The sequence below is a fragment of the Dendropsophus ebraccatus genome, chromosome 14 (genome assembly GCF_027789765.1).
Source record: "Dendropsophus ebraccatus isolate aDenEbr1 chromosome 14, aDenEbr1.pat, whole genome shotgun sequence".
In the NCBI taxonomy this organism is placed as follows: Eukaryota; Metazoa; Chordata; class Amphibia; order Anura; family Hylidae; genus Dendropsophus; species Dendropsophus ebraccatus.
In genome coordinates this window covers 22,367,754-22,386,683 of record NC_091467.1, presented here as the reverse complement: position 1 = coordinate 22,386,683, position 18,930 = coordinate 22,367,754, and the positions used below count along the sequence as shown (strand labels likewise).

The 18,930-nt window shown below is 47.8% G+C and overlaps 1 non-coding gene across 1 annotated transcript; it reads left to right on the top strand.

Annotated features, from left to right (window-relative positions):
• Positions 1–18,705: 18,705 nt before the first annotated feature.
• TRNAC-GCA (transfer RNA cysteine (anticodon GCA)) lies at positions 18,706–18,777 on the top strand. Its single transcript has one exon. It is a non-coding gene; the product is annotated as a tRNA-Cys (tRNA).
• The last annotated feature ends 153 nt before the right edge of the window (positions 18,778–18,930 follow it).

Sequence of the window (18,930 nt, the reverse complement as noted above, 5' to 3'; positions counted from 1 at the left end):
CGTCCCTGATTCACTATCTCGACGACTTTCTGTGCATTGGTCCGTCTGGCTCCCCTGTCTGTCGGTCACTGCTGGGTACGGTGGAGTGGGTGGCTAGGTCGTTTGGCGTCCCTTTGGCGCCGGACAAGACGGAGGGCCCTACTACGGAGCTCTCCTTCTTGGGGATCACCATTGATTCCGTGGCCTTTGAGTGTCGACTGCCGGAGGACAAGCTCCAGTCCTTGCGGGAGGGTGTGGAACAAATGGCGCGCCAGAAGAAGGTCCAGCTGAGAGATTTGCAGGTCTTGCTAGGCAGGCTGAACTTCGCCTGCAGGATTATCCCTATGGGGAGGGTGTTTTGCCGGAGGTTGGCAGCTGCTACCTCCGGGGTAACGGCTCCTCATCATTATGTTCGCCTTACTAGGGAACATAGGGATGATCTTGGGGTTTGGGGGTCGTTCCTGGAGCAGTATAATGGGAGATCGCTGTTGATGTCGGAGGTCATGGATAGCGCTGACTTCGACCTCTTCACGGATGCGGCAGGTAGTGTGGGCTTTGGGGCCTATTGCCAAGGGCAATGGTGCGCGGCACGGTGGCCGCCCGGATGGGTCGGCTCGGCTTTGGGGCGGAATCTGGCCTTCCTGGAATTGTTCCCCATAGTGGTTGCGGTGTTCTTGTGGGGGGAGGAGTTTCGGAACAGGAAGGTTAGGTTTCATTGCGATAATATGGCAGTAGTATCGGCCATTAATAACCTGACGGCATCATCCCCTCCAGTGGTTCGGCTTCTTCGTTGTCTGGTGTTGGAGTGCTTGAAACGGAATGCTTGGGTGGTGGCTGTGCATGTGCCGGGAATCCTTAACTCAATTGCTGATTCTCTCTCCCGCTCGCAGTTCGACCGATTTCGGGAGCTGGCGCCGGAGGCGGAGTCTCAAGGGCTGGAATGCCCTCAACACCTGTGGGAGCTGGGCTTCGAGCGGCAGGGCAGTTGATTCAAGGTTCCCTGGCACCGGGTACGTGGAAAGCCTATGCGGCTGCATGGGAGCTTTGGGAGGAGTGGTGCGTTGAGTTTGGGGGGGTCGGGTCAGATGAGGACAAGAAGTTGGCTTTGTTGTGTTGGGTGGGGTACATGTCGGCCTCTGGCTGGTCCGTGGCTAGAGTGAATAGAGTGTTGGCGGGTTTGGCTTTCGGGCTTAAGCTACGGGGACACCGGGATGTGACCAAGGATTTTGTGGTAGTGCAGGCGGCTAAGGGTTTCAGGAGAGGTGTCGTGGCTCGGGATGGTAGGAGGCCGGTTTGTTTTCAGTTGTTGGAGCGGTTGGGGGAGCAGACTAGTTGTGTTTGTAGTTCTGGGTATGAGGGGGTGCTCTTTAGACTTGCGTTCTCATTGGCCTTTTTTGGGGCATTGCGAGTTGGGGAATTGGTAGCTCCCAGTGGTAAGAGGGTCGGGGGTTTGTTGAAAGAGGATGTACTATTGCATCAGGATAGGATAGAATTTTGGATCCGGCGGTCGAAGACGGATCAGGTTGGTAGGGGCCGACGGGTGGTCTTGGGTAAGCTGACGGGTTCTGACATGTGTCCGGTCCATTGTTTAGTGCGGTATTGGGGAGTGCGTCCTTCAGGGGTGGCCCCTTTGTTATGTCATGCGGATGGGACCTTTTTGTCTCGATACCAGTTCACGGTTGTTTTTAGGAGGTGTTTGACGGAACTGGGGTTGGATGCATCCTGTTTTGCCCCTCATTCGTTTCGTATAGGGGCGGCTACGGAAGCCGCTGGTTGGGGCTTGGGTGCCGATGTAGTCAAGCGGATTGGGCGCTGGGAATCTGAGCGTTTTAGAACGTATGTGAGGCCACATCTAGTTTGAGGGCGAGGGGAAGGTAGTGGTGTAAGAGGAGTGTTGGGTTGTTTTCTGTCACGTCTCTTTTTCTTTTATTTTCTCTCGTTGCAGTTAGACCTCCTTGCCTGGTGTGGATCTTTGGGCATTCCTATGTGGCTAGGGGGGCCCGGCGGGCGGATGTGCGCCCGAATGGACGGCAGCTTGGGTTCCCAAGAGAGGCAGCGGTGATCAGGTGGCTGGGTTTTAGTGGTTTAGTGTGGAGCAGGGTCTTGCCGGAAATACAGAAGGCTTCATTGCTCGACAGAGTCCCTGATGTGTTGGTGCTCCATGTTGGGGGCAATGATTTGGGGGTGCGGCCCATGCGGGAGCTTATTAGGGATATCAGGAACGACTTGTTCAGGATTTGGGTCCAATATCCGGGCCTGATTACGGTATGGTCAGAGATCGTGCCTCGAGCTACCTGGCGCACGGCGCGATCTGTGGATAAGCTTAACAGAGCTAGGGTGAAAGTGAACAGGGCTGTGTCTGGTTTTGTGATCCGGAATGGGGGGCTGGCGGTGAGACACATTTATTTGGAAAACAGGGGGGAGGATTACTGGCTTACGGATGGTGTGCATCTGAATGCGGTGGGCATGGACCTATGGGCTCTGGCGTTGCAAGAGGGTCTAGAGAGAGCGTTGATCCTGTGGGGTAACTCGCATGCTTGAGGGGGTCAAGGCCTGCTCGTTGTGGCGGGGGGGGTCCTTGTAGTTGGAGGTAAATTGACGGGGGGATGGGGGGTTCATCCGGGGTATGACCCTCCTCCTCATTTCTGGAAGTAATTAAATGGTGGTCTGGCGCATGTGGACTCTCAAGGAAGGTCTATCACCGGAGAGTTGGTGGTTGGCATGGTAGCCATATTGGGCTTGGTGTCCCTGAGTCTGGGGGGCGGCTGGGGGCAATATATATGATATATGGATAACTAACCGATGTGTTAGTCGGGCGTCAGATCTATGTAGCTACAAGGACCTCCCTCGATGGTTAGTTAGAGTATCGGTTTATACTGTTAATAACTTGTATGTTTTTATATGTTAATAAATATTGGCTGCTGTGGCCATTATTATCCAAACAGTGGTTGTGTCATTATTCAAGGGGGGGGGGGGGGGAGGAGTTGGGATGGAAGTTTCAAGGGGGGTGGGGGTGGAAAGAAAAGGGAGGGCAGGTGTGTAATGGAAAAAGGGGTTTGGCATTGGGATTGTGGCGTATGGGAGCCGTACTCTGCAATACCAAAGTCAAGGAGGGCCGGAGCAGGGACGCAGTCATGTGAGGAGGCCCGCATGACTGGGGTTTGTAGGAGGCGTACGTAGGTACGTGGGGGGCGGAGCTTAGATAATGTATGCACTGGCGGCCGGGGGGAGGCGCTAATCAGTCGGCGGGAACCTCGGAGCAGTCCCACCCTCCCTCCCCTTTTTTGTTTGCTACTGGTTTGGTTGGGGGGGGCTTTGTTTGAGGGGGGGGGGGGTCACGGCATTTTGGGTACATTGTGGGGTGCAGGTGTCATTGCAGCCGGGCGGGGGGGGTCCTTGTAGTTGGAGGTAAATTGACGGGGGGATGGGGGGTTCATCCGGGGTATGACCCTCCTCCTCATTTCTGGAAGTAATTAAATGGTGGTCTGGCGCATGTGGACTCTCAAGGAAGGTCTATCACCGGAGAGTTGGTGGTTGGCATGGTAGCCATATTGGGCTTGGTGTCCCTGAGTCTGGGGGGCGGCTGGGGGCAATATATATGATATATGGATAACTAACCGATGTGTTAGTCGGGCGTCAGATCTATGTAGCTACAAGGACCTCCCTCGATGGTTAGTTAGAGTATCGGTTTATACTGTTAATAACTTGTATGTTTTTATATGTTAATAAATATTGGCTGCTGTGGCCATTATTATCCAAACAGTGGTTGTGTCATTATTCAAGGGGGGGGGGGGGGGGGGAGGAGTTGGGATGGAAGTTTCAAGGGGGGTGGGGGTGGAAAGAAAAGGGAGGGCAGGTGTGTAATGGAAAAAGGGGTTTGGCATTGGGATTGTGGCGTATGGGAGCCGTACTCTGCAATACCAAAGTCATGTGCTGGTTGAAAAAGAGACTAAACACATTAAGTCCCAGCATTACAGAGATTCACAGCTCAATGTGTCTATGAATCACATGACTGCCTTCTCTTTTAGTTGTCAGATGACCAAGACTTCCTGTGTTTAGTCTCTTTTTTTTCAAAGATCCTAATCACAGGAAGTCCTGTGTTTTCCATGATTAAAAAAAAAAATAATAATAAGTAAATTGCAAACATGATTTATATCTTAACCCCTTGCCTCTAAAGCCTGTTTTGGCCTTAATGACCAGGCTCATTTTTCAAAATCTGACCTGTCTCACTTCATGCACTTATAGCTCAGTGATGCTTTAACGTATGCTAGCGATTTTGAGATAGTTTTTTCGTCACATATGACACTTTATATTAGTGGCAAAATTTGGTCACTACTTTGTGTATTTTTTTGTGAAAAACATCAATATGAAAAATTTGAAATTGAAAAAGGAAGTCATAGCACATAAATTAGTTACTAAATCACATTACCAATATGTCCTCTTTATTCTGGCATAATTTGGGAAACATATTTTACTTTTTTAGGGTGTTATGGGGCTTAGAAATTTATTAGCAAATTATCACATTTTGTGAAAGTTTCCAAAACTGATTTTTTTTTAGGGACCAGTTCTTTTTTTAAATGGATTTAGAAGGCTTGTATCCTGACAACCCCTATAAGTGACTCCATTTTGGAAACTAGACACCTTAAAGAATTAATCTAGAGGTATAATGAGCATTTTAACCCTACAGGGGCTGGAGGAAAGTATTCACTATTAGGCCGTGAAAAAAATCGAAAATTTTAATTTTCAAATAATATATACGTTTAGATTAAAGTTTCTCATTTTTAAAAGGAACATGAGAAAGGCATGCCAAAATTTGTAACGCAGGTTCTCCTGAATACAACGGTACCCCATATGTGGGCGTAAACCACTGTATGGGCACACAGCGGGGCTCAGAAGGGAAGGTGCGCCAATTAGCTTTTTAAATGCAGATTTTGCTGAAGAAGTTTCTGAGTGCCAGGTGCGTTTGCAGTGCCCCTGTAGTGTCCACAGAAGAGAACCCCCCCAAAAGTCACCCCATTTTGGAAAGTACACCCCTCAAAGAATACATCTTGGGGTGTGGTGACCATTTTGACCCCACAGGTATTAGAGGAAAGTATTTAAAATTAGACAGTAAAAATTAAAAACTTGAATTTTTCCAATAATATTTTCGCTTAGTTTGAAATTTCTCAATTTTACGAGGAACAAGAGAAAAAAAGTACCCCGAAATTTGTAACGCAGGTTCTCCTGAATACAACGGTACCCCATATGTGGGCATAAACCACTGTATGGGCACACAGCCGGGCTCAGAAGGAAGGGAGCGCCAATTAACATTTTCAGTTCAGATTTTGCTGAAGAAGTTTCTGAGCGCCAGGTGCGTTTGTAATGCCCCTGTAGTGTCCGCAGAAGAGAACCCCCCCAAAAGTCACCCCATTTTGGAAAGTACACCCCTCAAAGAATACATCTTGGGGTGTGGTGACCATTTTGACCCCACAGGTATTAGAGGAAAGTATTCAAAATAAGACAGTAAAATTAAAAAACTAGAATTTTTGCAATAATATGTTCGTTTAGTTTGAAATTTCTCAATTTCACTAGGAACAGGGGGGAAGCTGCATGCCAAAATCTGTAACGCAGTTTCTCCTGAGTAGAACGGTACCACATATGTGGGTATAAACCACTGTATGGGCACACAGCCGGGCTCAGAAGGGAAGGAGTGCCAATTAGCATTTTCAGTGCAGATTTTTCCGAAGAAGTTTCTGAGCGCCAGGTGCGTTTGCAGTGCCCCTGAAGTGTCATTAGAATAGAACCCCCCCAAAAGTCACCCCATTTAGGAAAGTAAACCCCTCAAAGAACTCATCTTGGGGTGCAGTGAGCGATTTGACCCCACAGGTATTAGAAGAAATTATTCAAAATAAGACAGTAAAAATGAAAAACTCCAATAATATGTTCGTTTAGTTTAAAATTTCTTAATTTTGCGAGGGATGGGAGAAAAAACGTACCGCAAAATCTGTAACGCAGCTTCTTCTGAGTAAAACAGTACCCCATATGTGGGTATAAACCACTGTATGGGCACACAGCGGGGCTCAGAAGGAAGGGAGCGCCAATTTGCTGGAGCAAAACCGCAGATAGTAATAGTTATTAGAATAGCGCAGTTACTAAAATACAATAAAAAATGAGATTACAGGTAATATGGGGTGGTCATGGGCAACCTGGGGTGGTTATGGGCAACCTGGGGTGGTTATGGGCAACCTGCGGTGGTTACGGGCAACCTGCGGTGGTTACGGGCAACCTGCGGTGGTTACAGACAATCTGGGGTGGTTACGGGCAACGTGGGGTGGTAACGGGCAACGTGTGGTGGTTACGGATAAACTGAAGTGCTTATAGGTAATCTGGGATGGGTACCTGTAATTTGGGGAATTTGGGGTCGTTACAGTCAATCTGGCGTGGTTACGGGCAATCTGGAGAGGGTCACTGGCAATTTGGGGTGGTTAGAGGCAACGTGCGGTGGTCGGAGGAAACGTGTGGTGGTCGGAGGCAACGTGCGGTGGTCGGAGGCAACGTGCGGTGGTCGGAGGCAATGTGCGGTGGTCAGAGGCAATCTGGGGGGAATTACGTGTGATTAGGGGCAACATGGGGTGGTTACAGACAATCTGCGGTGGTTACGGATAAACTGAAGTGCTTATAGGTAATCAGGGTACATGTAATTTTGGGTGGTTACGGCAATCTGGTGTGGTTACGGGCAATCTGGAGGGGGTCACAGGCAACGTGTGTGAGTTAGAGGCAACGTGCGGTAGTTATAGGCAACGTGCGGTGGTTATAGGCAACGTGCGGTGGTCAGAGGCAACGCGCGGTGGTCAGAGGCAACGTGCGGTGGTTACATGCAATCTGGGGGGTTACGGGCAATCGGGGCTGATTACGGACCATCTGGAGGGGGTCACTGGCAATTCGGGGTGGTTACAGTCAACATGTGGTGGTTACAGGCAACGTGCGGTGGTTATGGGCAACGTGCGTTGGTTATGGGCAACGTGCGGTGGTTATGGGTAATGTGTGGTGGTTATAGGCAACGTGCGGTGGTTATGGGCAACGTGCGGTGGTTATGGGCAATGTGTGGTGGTGATAGGCAACGTGCGGTGGTTATGGGCAACGTGCGGTGGTTACGGGCAACCTGGGGCGGATATGGGCAACCTGCGGTGGTTACGGGTAATCTGGGGGGGTTAGGAGTAATTTGGGAGTAAACTGCAATTATTACTATAATAAAAAGTGTGTGTTTTATTTTTTTGTATGTTTTCCACTTTTTGTACTTTATACATTCATTTTCACTGTATTACTATGATTACTGTGATATTTTCTATCACAGTAATCATAGTTCAGTGACAGAGACCAAATTGGTCTCTGTCACTTTAAATTTTCCGAGATAACTGATTCTGGAGCACATGCGCACTTCAGAATCAGCCTGGACGCCGAGGAGGACGGACCTCCCTGGATCAGGTAATGTATATGGGAAAGGGGGGTGACTGGGGGGGTGGGGGCGACACACTGACACTTTTTATCCCCTGTCACCAATGATTTATGGTGACAGGGGATAAAAAGTGCATCTTTGCACTGGGAACAGGCGATCAGCGGTATATAGTATATACCGCCGATCGCCTGCTCCGGGACCACACGGGGGGGTCCCCGATCACTACCCCATGAACAAACATCGTTTGTTCGCAGGGATGGGGGCGGCCATCTTGGATGTGATGGCCGCCCGGGGAGGGGAGCGGGTTAGTGATCGCCCACTAGGGGGGCTGATCTGGGGTCTTATTTATAAATTTTCATCTCCCCCCACCGTGGATTCACGGTGGGGGGAGATGAAATCTGTAGGCGGCGTCGGTAATGCCCGGTACTGGCGGATCGCCGCTATAACAGTAATAGCGGCGATCCGCCGATATCGGGGGACGCGGGGAGGGGGGCCGGGGACATACTGGTAGTGGCGGTGGGGGGAGGCAACGTTCTGCAGCCTCCCCCCCGCCGCCCTATTGGCGGGAGACCATGAATCTCCCCATAGACGCTGCGGTCGCATTGACCGCAGCGTTTAGGTGGTTAACTGCCCGGGGGGAGCGCGGCTCCCCTCCGGGCAGAGGCAGGATGCTGTGTGACATAGCCTCCTCCCGCTGCCCGATCACCGTTAGGGACAGCGGGGGGAGGCAGGGAAGCCATGACGTTTGGGAAACGTCATGTTGCGGGAACTACCTGTTTTACATGACGTTTCCCAAATGTCATTTTCCGGCAAGGGGTTAAAGAGGTTGGCCACTTTATAGTAAAATTGTTCAGTTTACAGTTCAGTGTATTAGTAAGTGTACTCACTGTATATACTGACAGCGGCTCCCTGTGTACTCACTGTATATACTGACAGCGGCTCCCTGGGTACTCACTGTATATACTGACAGCGGCTCCCTGTGTACTCACTGTATATACTAACAGCAGCTCCCTGTGTACTCACTGTATATACTGACAGCGGCTCCCTGTGTACTCACTGTATATACTGACAGCGGCTCCCTGTGTACTCACTGTATATACTGACAGCGGCTCCCTGTGTACTCACTGTATATACTGACAGCGGCTCCCTGTATACTCACTGTATATACTGACAGCGGCTCCCTGTGTACTCACTGTATATACTGACAGCGGCTCCCTGTGTACTCACTGTATATACTGACAGCGGCTCCCTGTGTACTCACTGTATATACTGACAGCGGCTCCCTGTGTACTCACTGTATATACTGACAGCAGCTCCCTGTGTACTCACTGTATATACTGACAGCGGCTCCCTGTGTACTCACTGTATATACTGACAGCGGCTCCCGGTGTACTCACTGTATATACTGACAGCGGCTCCCTGTGTACTCACTGTATATACTGACAGGGGCTCCCTGTGTACTCACTGTATATACTGACAGCGGCTCCCTGTGTACTCACTGTATATACTGACAGCAGCTCCCTGTGTACTTACTGTATATACTGACAGCAGCTCCCTGTGTACTCACTGTATATACTGACAGCGGCTCCCTGTGTACTCACTGTATATACTGACAGCGGCTCCCTGTGTATTCACTGTATATACTTACAGCGGCTCCCTGTGTACTCACTGTATATACTGACAGCGGCTCCCTGTGTACTCACTGTATATACTGACAACAGCTCCCTGTGTACTCACTGTATATACTGACAGCGGCTCCCTGTGTACTTACTGTATATACTGACAGCAGCTCCCTGTGTACTCACTGTATATACTGACAGCAGCTCCCTGTGTACTCACTGTATATACTGACAGCAGTTCCCTGTGTACTCACTGTATATACTAACAGCAGCTCCCTGTATACTCACTGTATATACTGACAGCAGCTCCCTGTGTACTCACTGTATATACTGACAGCAGCTCCCTGTGTGCCCCATGGAACTAAAATCAGACTCCCCTCCTCCAGGTTATATTGCCCTGCTCTGTGGTCAGACTGTCCTTAAGATGGCTGACATGGAGGAGCATATGACCATGAACCCCCCCGCCCGTCAACCACTGAGCCTGTATATGCCTATGGAGGAGGCGGAGCATGGTCACGGCTCCTCCATGTCGGCCATCTTATGGACAGCCTCAGCAGGACAGCAAAGTCTGGAGGTGGGGAGTCTGATTTTAGAGGTACACAGGGAGCTGCTGCCAGTAAGTAATGTGATTACACTTACTTATACAACACAGAATATTTTTACTATAAAGTGACCGACCCCTTTAAATGTCCACATTTGAAATTGAATAGAATTAGAAACATTTATCGGCCTGATTATGAATCCCAACTTATTGTCAGATAATGTTACCATTACAGTTATTATTTTGTTTGTACCTCTGTGACATCTGTTTCCTTTAAATTATTACTCCGCTCAAAAATCTTTTCATCATTCAATTATAAACCAGAAGCAATATATATCTGCAATAGCATGTAATTCCGGCCTTTATGCTATTTCTCATTTGTCGTAAAGCTGGAGGACGGGATCCTCTCCATCTCACTCCTGACTATTTCCCCTATTCCTTCGGAGACATCTCTCACGTGTCCTCCGTCTCTTTATTGGGCCGAGTTAGTGTTTACTGTAAATCACTGACAGCCATCCCAAGAACTCCCGTCCCCCTGTCACTAACTCATCTGTTGGCAGTTGGTTACAGGAGTAGTCCCGGAGCCGATCCCTGCCGATCTCCAGCAGCTCGGTTTGCAGTTCCTGAGCCCGCAGCAAAAGCGCCACCACCCCTTCCAGCTATACCCACCTGGGCTCCACAGAGGGCGCAGCCAGCTAGGTCCTGGGAAGCTGTAGGAGGGCAAGCTCATTCTCCTCTGGTAGATACCAGGCTGCCAGAGAGGTGATGGGGCAGGTGCCGAGGGATTATTTTTCCTGACCTCTTCTTCCTCCCCCTCTTTGGCTTCTTCCTCCTTGCTCTGGAAGGGGTTCGCACTGACCACACCAGCTGACCCACCTGCACCGCCTGGGCCTGATGCTTATCATGGAGACATGAGCCATGCCGGGAGATGTCGTTTCCAAGCTGGCGCCATTTTGACTTTGGTCCACGAGTTACAAAATCTTACAACAGAACAGTGCGGGAGAGGATTCGATTGTGTGGGGAGGGCCTGGGTGGAATGCCCCTTTAATCACTTTATGGTCATGTGTGTATATTTATTATCACTATTGTGTAATGTACTAGATGACCTGATGAAAGGGTCAGTTATATCTTAACCTCTTAAGGACCCATGACGTACCGGTACGCGGGTCCTTTAAGAGGGCGCCGCGGACTGGCCGCATGCGATCGGGAGAGATGGCCGGCAGAAATACACTGCAGGCCATCTCTCCCTGTCGCCATGGGGGCTTGTTAACCCCCCATGCCGTCGATCGCCGCTATTGGCTTATCAGTTCAGATCAGCCAATAGCGGCGATCGGAACCTTTCCGGGCCATCGGTGAACCGATGACCCGGAAAAAATGGCGGTCGGTGCTGTCCGAGGATGGCACCGGCCGCCATTACTGTAAAAAGTAATGGTGGTCACGGGTCCCGGGGTCCTGATCGGAGTCTTCCGGGTTCGCAGTGTCCTCGTCTTCTGGTCGGGTCTTCGGCTCCTTCCGTGACGTCCCGTTCGGCTTTTTTCGGCTCCAGCGTCGTCTTTTTTCGGATCTTGTGCTCTGCTGTAATACACTTATCAGCAACTATAGGGATGTTCAGTATGTAATAAAGGTTTTTTTTTTTTATCAAAATTTTTTTTTTCTATTTTCCGCACCCTATCGCCGCTGAGTGTTGATCAGCATCGCACGAAAGTGCGCTGCTAATCAGCAACTCCTCCTTTTTGGCGTAGGGTGTTTTTTTTCTATAACCTACTGCCATGGTCTGCTGATAAGTGGCGCACGTAAGTGCGGCATTTATCAGAACCACCATTTTTGGCATAGTTTTTTTTTTTTTTTTACCTACTGTAAAAAAACGCGTAAAAAACACTACATTACACCACACTACACTACATTGAATAAAGTTTGATACTACACCACTACATACCCTATATACCAATCCCTATATAAAAGTGGCCCCCGTCGTGTTTTCGGTATCGGACGCATACGCTATTATTGCCTCCGACACCGAAACAGCCAGTGAGGATGAATGGGGGGATCCTTCGTTCCTCCATTCATCCTCATCCTCCAATGACGTATCTGGGGGTAGCGCAGCGTACGCTGCCTCCCAGACACGTCTTTTCCGCCAGTACCATCCCAATAAGAGATGACGGTATGGCGTGAAATTCTACAAACTCTGTGAGAGTACCCCAGAGTACACTTACAGATTAAGGGTACGTGAACACTGCGGAATGGCGAAGGATAACCCTTTGTGCATTCCGCAGCTGGCACCTACCGGCGGACTGATGCAGGCGCGCGTCTCCGTCCGTGTCATAGACTCCACGTTATGCACGGGCGGATTCCATCGTCCATCCAAAGAATGAACACATTGGACGGAGAGCGGAATCCGCCCGTGCATAGAATGGAGTCTATGACACGGACGGAGACGCGCGCCCACATCCGTCCGCCGGTGGGTGCCAGCTGCGGAATGCACAAAGGATTATCCTTCGCCATTCCGCAGTGTGCACGTACCCTTAGAGTGTATGAAGGAAGGGAAACCCGAATCCAGCCCCCAGATGCCCATCCTCGGAGTTAGTGGGAAGATCGTTCGGGAAGTGATCTTCCCACTGTTGGATAAAGGTTACCACCGTTACGGGGGTAACTCTTATACCAGCACCCCCTCTTCCGGTCCCTCGCTGCCCGAGCTACTGTAGCTTGCGGCACGATCCGAAAATATCAGAAGCAGTAATAAAGCCCTAATATTTAGCAGCCATGGAGCGGACCCAGTGCTTCTGGATATGAAGGACCCTGTATCGCACCAGGGCAACATTCTCCAGGTGACGTCCCCCACACTGGAGAAAGGGAGACCCCAGAAGAAGTGCAGAGTGTGGCGTAACAGGGGGATCAGGAAGGACGCCATTTTCCAGTGTGACACCTGTCCTGATCCCCCCGGCCTCAGCATACAGGATCGCTTTAAGGCGTACCACACCTCATTGGGGTTCTACATTATCTAAATTCTGTCCCTTATTCCTATTTCAGGGGTCACGTTGATCCAGGGATTATTCTGATCGCCATTATGGAGTCGGGAAGGAATTTTTTCCCTGTGATGAGGCTACTGTCGTCTGCCTTACAAGGGTTTTTTGCCTTCCTCTGGATCAACACAGGTTGAATTTGATGGACACCTGTCATTTTCAACCTTATAAACTAATAATTGGCCTAATACCCCCAAATAAATTAGAATTGTCCCTTTTTCCCCAGCTAAATAGGTGTGGCCGCCATTCCCATTAGAGGATGCCATGATGCAATTACAGAGCCTCTGTGCGGCCAGGACAGTAGAAACCCCCGACAAGTGACCCCATTCTGGAAACTACACCCCATAAGGAATCTAACAAGGGGGGCAGCGGGGATATGGCCCCCTGGTGACGGACACATTTGGGACGTGAAAATGAAAGAAATTGTATTTTTTATTTTCACGGCACATGTTCTACATATGTGCCTGTTACCAGTGGGGTCCATATGCTCACTGCACCCCTTGTTAGATTCCTTATGGGGTGTAGTTTCCAGAATGGGGTCACTTGTAGGGGGTTTCTACTGTCCTGGCAGCACAGGAGCTTTGTAATTGCGACATGGCCTCCATCCTCCATTCCAGCCTCTAAATGGCGCTCTGTCCCTTTGGTGGCTTGCCCTGTGCCCATATGGCACATTATGTCCACATGTGGGGTATTTTCGTACTCAGGGGAAATTACCCTACACGTTTTGCTTTTATTTTCTTTTTTAACCCCTTGTGGAAATGGAAAAAAAATCAAGGCTAGACCAACATTCAGTGTAATTTTTTTTTAATTTTTACTCTAAATCATTCATCTTGTCTTGATTTTTTCATTTTCACAAGGGGCTAAAAGATAAAAAAAAAACACAATGTGTAGAGCAATTTCCCCTGAGTACGGAAATACCCCACATGTGGACATAAAGGGCCATGCGGGTGCAGGGTAAGCCTCCAAAGAGAAGGTGCGCCATTTGGTTTTTTGAGGCTGGATTTGGCTGGAATGGATTTCGAGGGACAATGTTGCATTTAAAAGGCCCCTGTGTTGCAAAGACAGTTGAAACCCCCTACAAGTGACCCCCATTATGGAAACTACACCCCTCAAGGAATGTAACAAGGGGTGTAGTGAGCATATGGACCCCACTGGTGACGGGCACAAATGTGGAACAATGTAGCGTGAAAATGAAATATTAAATTATTTACACTATAATGTTGGTCTAGCCTTGAATTTATCATTTTCACAAGGGGTTAAAAGAGAAAAAAAAACATAAAATGTGTAGAGCAATTTCCCCCGAGTCCGTAAATACCCCACATGTGGACATAAAGCGCCATGTGGGTGCAGGGCAAGCCTCCAAAGGGAAGGAGCGCCATTTGGTTTTTAGAGGTTGGATTTGGCTAGAAAGGATGATGAACGCCATGTCGCATTTACAGAGCCCTCGTGCTGCCAAAACACTGGAAACCCCTCACAAGTGACCATTGTGACTTGTTAGAGTCCTTGAGGGGTGTAGTTTCCAGAATGGGGTCACTTGTGGGGGGTTTCCAGTGTCTTGGCAGCAGGAGGGCTCTGTTAATGCGACATGGCCCTTGAAATCCATTCCAGTAAAATCCAGCTTCCAAAAGCCAATTGGCGCTCCTTCCCTTTGGAGGCTCGTCCTGCGCCCGCTTGGCACTTTATGTCCACATGTGGGGTATTTCCATACTCAGGAGAAACTGCGCTACACATTTTGTGTCTTTTTTTGCCTCTTATCCCTTTAAGAAAATGAAAAATTGAAGGCTAGAACGTTTTAGTGTAAAAAATAAATTTTTCTTTTTTCACGCCATATTGTTGGGAAAATCTGTGAAGCACCTGTGGGGTCCAGATGCTCACCGCACCCCTTGTTACATTCCTTGAGGGGTGTAGTTTTCTAAATGGTGTCCCTTTAGGGGTGTTTTTTAGGTTTTGACACCCCAGAGCCTCTGCCAACCTGAAGTGGTACAGTCAGAAATGACCAAATATAACGGAGGCATTGAAATGCACTAGGCGCTCCCTTATATCTGAGGCTTGTGGTTGCGTCAAATAGCGCAATAGGGTCACATATGAGGTATTTCTATAAACTGCAGAAACGGGGCAATAAATATTGGGGTGCATTTCTCTGGTAATAAGTTTATAATTATGAAAAATATTGGATTACAATAAAATCTCTGCACATAAAAATTACAATTTTCTAATTTCTTACACACTTAGCTTTTATTTCTGTGACTCCCCTAAAGGGTTAAAAAACTTTCTGGATCTGCTTTTGCAGAGTTTGGGGGGTGCAGTTTCTGAAATGGGGTGCTTTGTGGGGCTTTCTAACATACAGGTCCCTCAAATACACTTTAAACCTGAACAGGTCCCTAAAAATATCTGATTTTGAAATTTTACTGAAAATTTGGAAATTTGCTGCTAATGTTTTACGCTTTCTATTGTCTAAAAAAATGAAATATAGTTTAATAAATGCGGCCAACATAAAGTAGACATGTTGCTAATGCTATTTAATATATAATTTATGTGGCATAACCATTTTCTGTATAAGCAGAAAAGGTTTAAAGTTGGAAAAATGCATTTTTTTAAAATTTTTCACGTTATTTTGTTTTTTTTTTTCATAAAGATTCGTTATAAGTATTGACTCCAATTTACAAGAAATGTGAAGTACAATATGTCACGAGAAAACAATCTCAGAATCAGCCGGATAGGTAAAAGCATCCCGAAGTTATTAATGAATAAAGTGACACAGGTCATATTCATAAAATTTGCTCCGGTCCTTAAGGGGTTAAAGAGACCCATGTCACTAGAGCTACCTGGGTCCCTTTAAGAGCGACCTAGGTCCCTTTAAGAGCGAAATATGTCCGTTTAAGAGCAAAATAGGCCCTTTTAAGAGCGACCTGGGTCCCTTTAAGAGAGAAATGGGTCCCTTTAAGAGTGAAATTGGTCCCTTTAAGAGAGAAATTGGTCCCTTTAAGAGCGACCTAGGTCCCTTTAAGAGCGAACTGGGTCCCTTTAAGAGCGACCTGGGTCCCTTTATGAGCGAAATGGGTCCCTTTAAGAGCGAAATGGGTCCCTTTAAGAGCGAAATGTGTCCCTTTAAGAGCAACCTGGGTCCCTTTAAGAGCGAACGGGGTCCATTTAAGAGCGAACTGGGTCCCTTTAAGTGCGATCTGGGTCCTTTTAAGATCAACCTGGGTCCCTTTAAGAGTGAAATGGGTCCCTTTAAGAGCGACCTGGGTCCCTTTTAGCGTGAAATTGATCCCTTTAAGAGCAAAATGGGTCCTTTTAAGAGAGACCTGGGTCCCTTTAAGAGAGAAATGGGTCCCTTTGAGAGCGACCTGTGCCCCTTTAAGAGCGATCTGGGTCCCTTTCGGAGCGATCTGGGTCCCTTTAAGAGCGAAATGGGTCCCTTTAAGCGTGAAATTGGTCCTTTTAAGAGTGAAATTGGTCCCTTTAAGAGCGAAATATGTCCCTTTAAGAGCAAAATAGGTCCTTTTAAGAGCGACCTGGGTCCCTTTAAGAGTTAAAAAGGTCCCTTTAAGCATGAAATTGGTCCCTTTAAGAGTGAAATTGGTCCCTTTAACAGCGACCTGGGTCCCTTTAAGAGAGACCTGGGTCCCTTTAAGAGCGAAATGGGTCCCTTTAAGAGTGAAAAGGGTCCCTTTAAGAGCGACCTGGGTCCCTTTAAGAGCGAAATGGGTCCCTTTAAGCGTGAAATTGGTCCCTTTAAGAGCGAAATTGGTCCCTTTAAGAGTGAAATGTGTCCCTTTAAGAGCGAAATATGTCCCTTTAAGAGCGAAATTGGTCCCTTTAAGAGTGAAATGTGTCCCTTTAAGAGCGAAATATGTCCCTTTAAGAGCAAAATGGGTCCTTTTAAGAGCGACCTGGGTCCCTTTAAGAGCGAAATTGGTCCCTTTAAGAGCGAAATGGGTCCCTTTAAGAGCGAAATGGGTCCCTTTAAGGGCTAAATGGGTCCCTTTAAGAGCAACCTGGGTCCCTTTAAGAGCGAACTGAGTCCATTTAAGAGCGAACTGGGTCCCTTTAAGTGCGATCTGGGTCCTTTTAAGATCAACCTGGGTCCCTTTAAGAGTGAAATGGGTCCCTTTAAGAGCGACCTGGGTCCGTTTAGCGTGAAATTGATCCCTTTAAGAGTGAAATTGGTCCCTTTAAGAGCGAAATGGGTCCCTTTAAGAGCGAAATGGGTCCCTTTAGGAACGAAATATGTCCCTTTAAGAGTGAAATGGGTCCCTTTAAGAGCGAAATGGGTCCCATTAACCCTTTCAAGCAAAAGTCAGTACATTTACTGACCTGCTTCAGATGCTCGCTGTTTAGAAAAACAGTGACCGGGAGCCGCAACTAAACTTTCAGCTGATAGCTGACAGTTTAGTGTAACCGCCACTGGACCCCCAAAGGGGATCCAGCATCGGCAATTGCTGGCTTTGGTGGATCAGTTACGGTAATTGGTTTTGTAAAAAACACATAGGATTACATTGGAATCTCTGGAAAGAAAATGCAAATTTTTACTTTTCACTCTTACTTTGCAGTTATTCCTGTGAAATGCAGAAAGGGTTAAATAACTGAATGAATGTAAATTTAAATACTTGAAAGAGTGAAGATTTCAAAATGGGTTGAATTGTGGGGGGTTTTAGTATACAGGCCTCTAAAATATACTCCGAAACTGAACTGGTGCCTAAAGAATTTCTGAGTTTGAAATTTTCACGAACATTTTGAAAATTGCTACTAAACATTTACGGCCTCTAACATCCTAAATAAGTAAAAGCATGTTCACCAAATGTTTTTAAAATAAAGTAGACATGTTATAGATATGAATTAATAAATAATGAATGTAGTATTACTATTTTCCTTATTGGCAGAGACTTTCAAATGTAGAGAATGCGCTTTTTTTTACATTTTTAACAACATTTTGGAGTTATTCACAAAAAAATTCTAAAGCTATCAACTCAAATTTACCACTAACATAAAGTAGAATATGTAACAAAAAAACAATCTTGGAATCAGAAGGATTGGTAAAAGCATTCCCAAGTTATTGATGAATAAAGTGACACAGGTCATATTCATAAAATTTGCCTTGGTCCTGAAAGGGTTAAGAGTGAAGTGACCCAGGTCGCTCCTAAAGGGACTCATGTCGCTCTTAAAGGGACGGGAGCCAAGTTGCTCTTAAAGGGACGGCACCCAGGATTAAAGTTTCTCTTAAAAGAAAGTCACTGGTAAAGGGGTACTCTGGAAGTCACTGGTAAAGGGGCGCTCTAGAAGTCACTGGTAAAGGGGCGCTCTGAAAGTCACTGGTAAAGGGGTGCTCTGGAAGTCACTGGTAAAGGGGTGCTCTGGAAGTCACTGGTAAAGGGGCGCTCTGGAAGTCACTGGTAAAGGGGCCCTCTGGAAGTCACTGGTAAAGGGCCGCTCTGGAAGTCACTGGTAAAGGGGCGCTCTAAAAGTCACTGGTAAAGGGGCGCTCTGGAAGTCACTGGTAAAGGGGCGCTCTGGAAGTCACTGGTAAAGGGGCGCTCTGGAAGTCACTGGTAAAGGGGCGCTCTGGAAGTCACTGGTAAAGGGGCGCTCTGGAAGTCACTGGTAAAGGGGCGCTCTGGAAGTCACTGGTAAAGGGGCGCTCTGGAAGTCACTGGTAAAGGGGCGCTCTGGAAGTCACTGGTAAAGGGGCGCTCTGGAAGTCACTGGTAAAGGGGCGCTCTGGAAGTCACTGGTAAAGGGGCGCTCTGGAAGTCACTGGTAAAGGGGCGCTCTGGAAGTCACTGGTAAAGGGGCGCTCTGGAAGTCACTGGTAAAGGGGCGCTCTGGAAGTCACTGGTAAAGGGGCACTCTGGAAGTCACTGGTAAAGGGGCGCTCTGGAAGTCACTGGTAAAGGGGCGCTCTGGAAGTCACTGGTAAAGGGGCGCTCTTTTCAAGCACTATGTATTTTCCTGGAAATGCAAATCTAGTTCCTTTTGATATGTGACCTTTTTCTGTTTGGTGTAAGTGTTATTCCTAGTCAGCAGAAAACAATGCAATAGAATGGAAGGTTTACACAGGATACACACCCTCCGCAATGTACAATGACACTATCTATACTAAACAGCAGAGGGGGTATAGCTCAGTGGTAGAGCATTCGACTGCAGATCGAGAGGTCCCTGGTTCAAATCCGGGTGCCCCCTTGTAAGTCCTATTTTTCAAAATTAAGGAATATGCTGTGAAAAGTTATTTATAGTAATAACACTCATATCACCTGGGAGCATAGCCAGCTGGAGGAACTGCAGAGATCACATACTACCACTCATACAGAGAATCTGACGTGTGGTAGGCCCAAG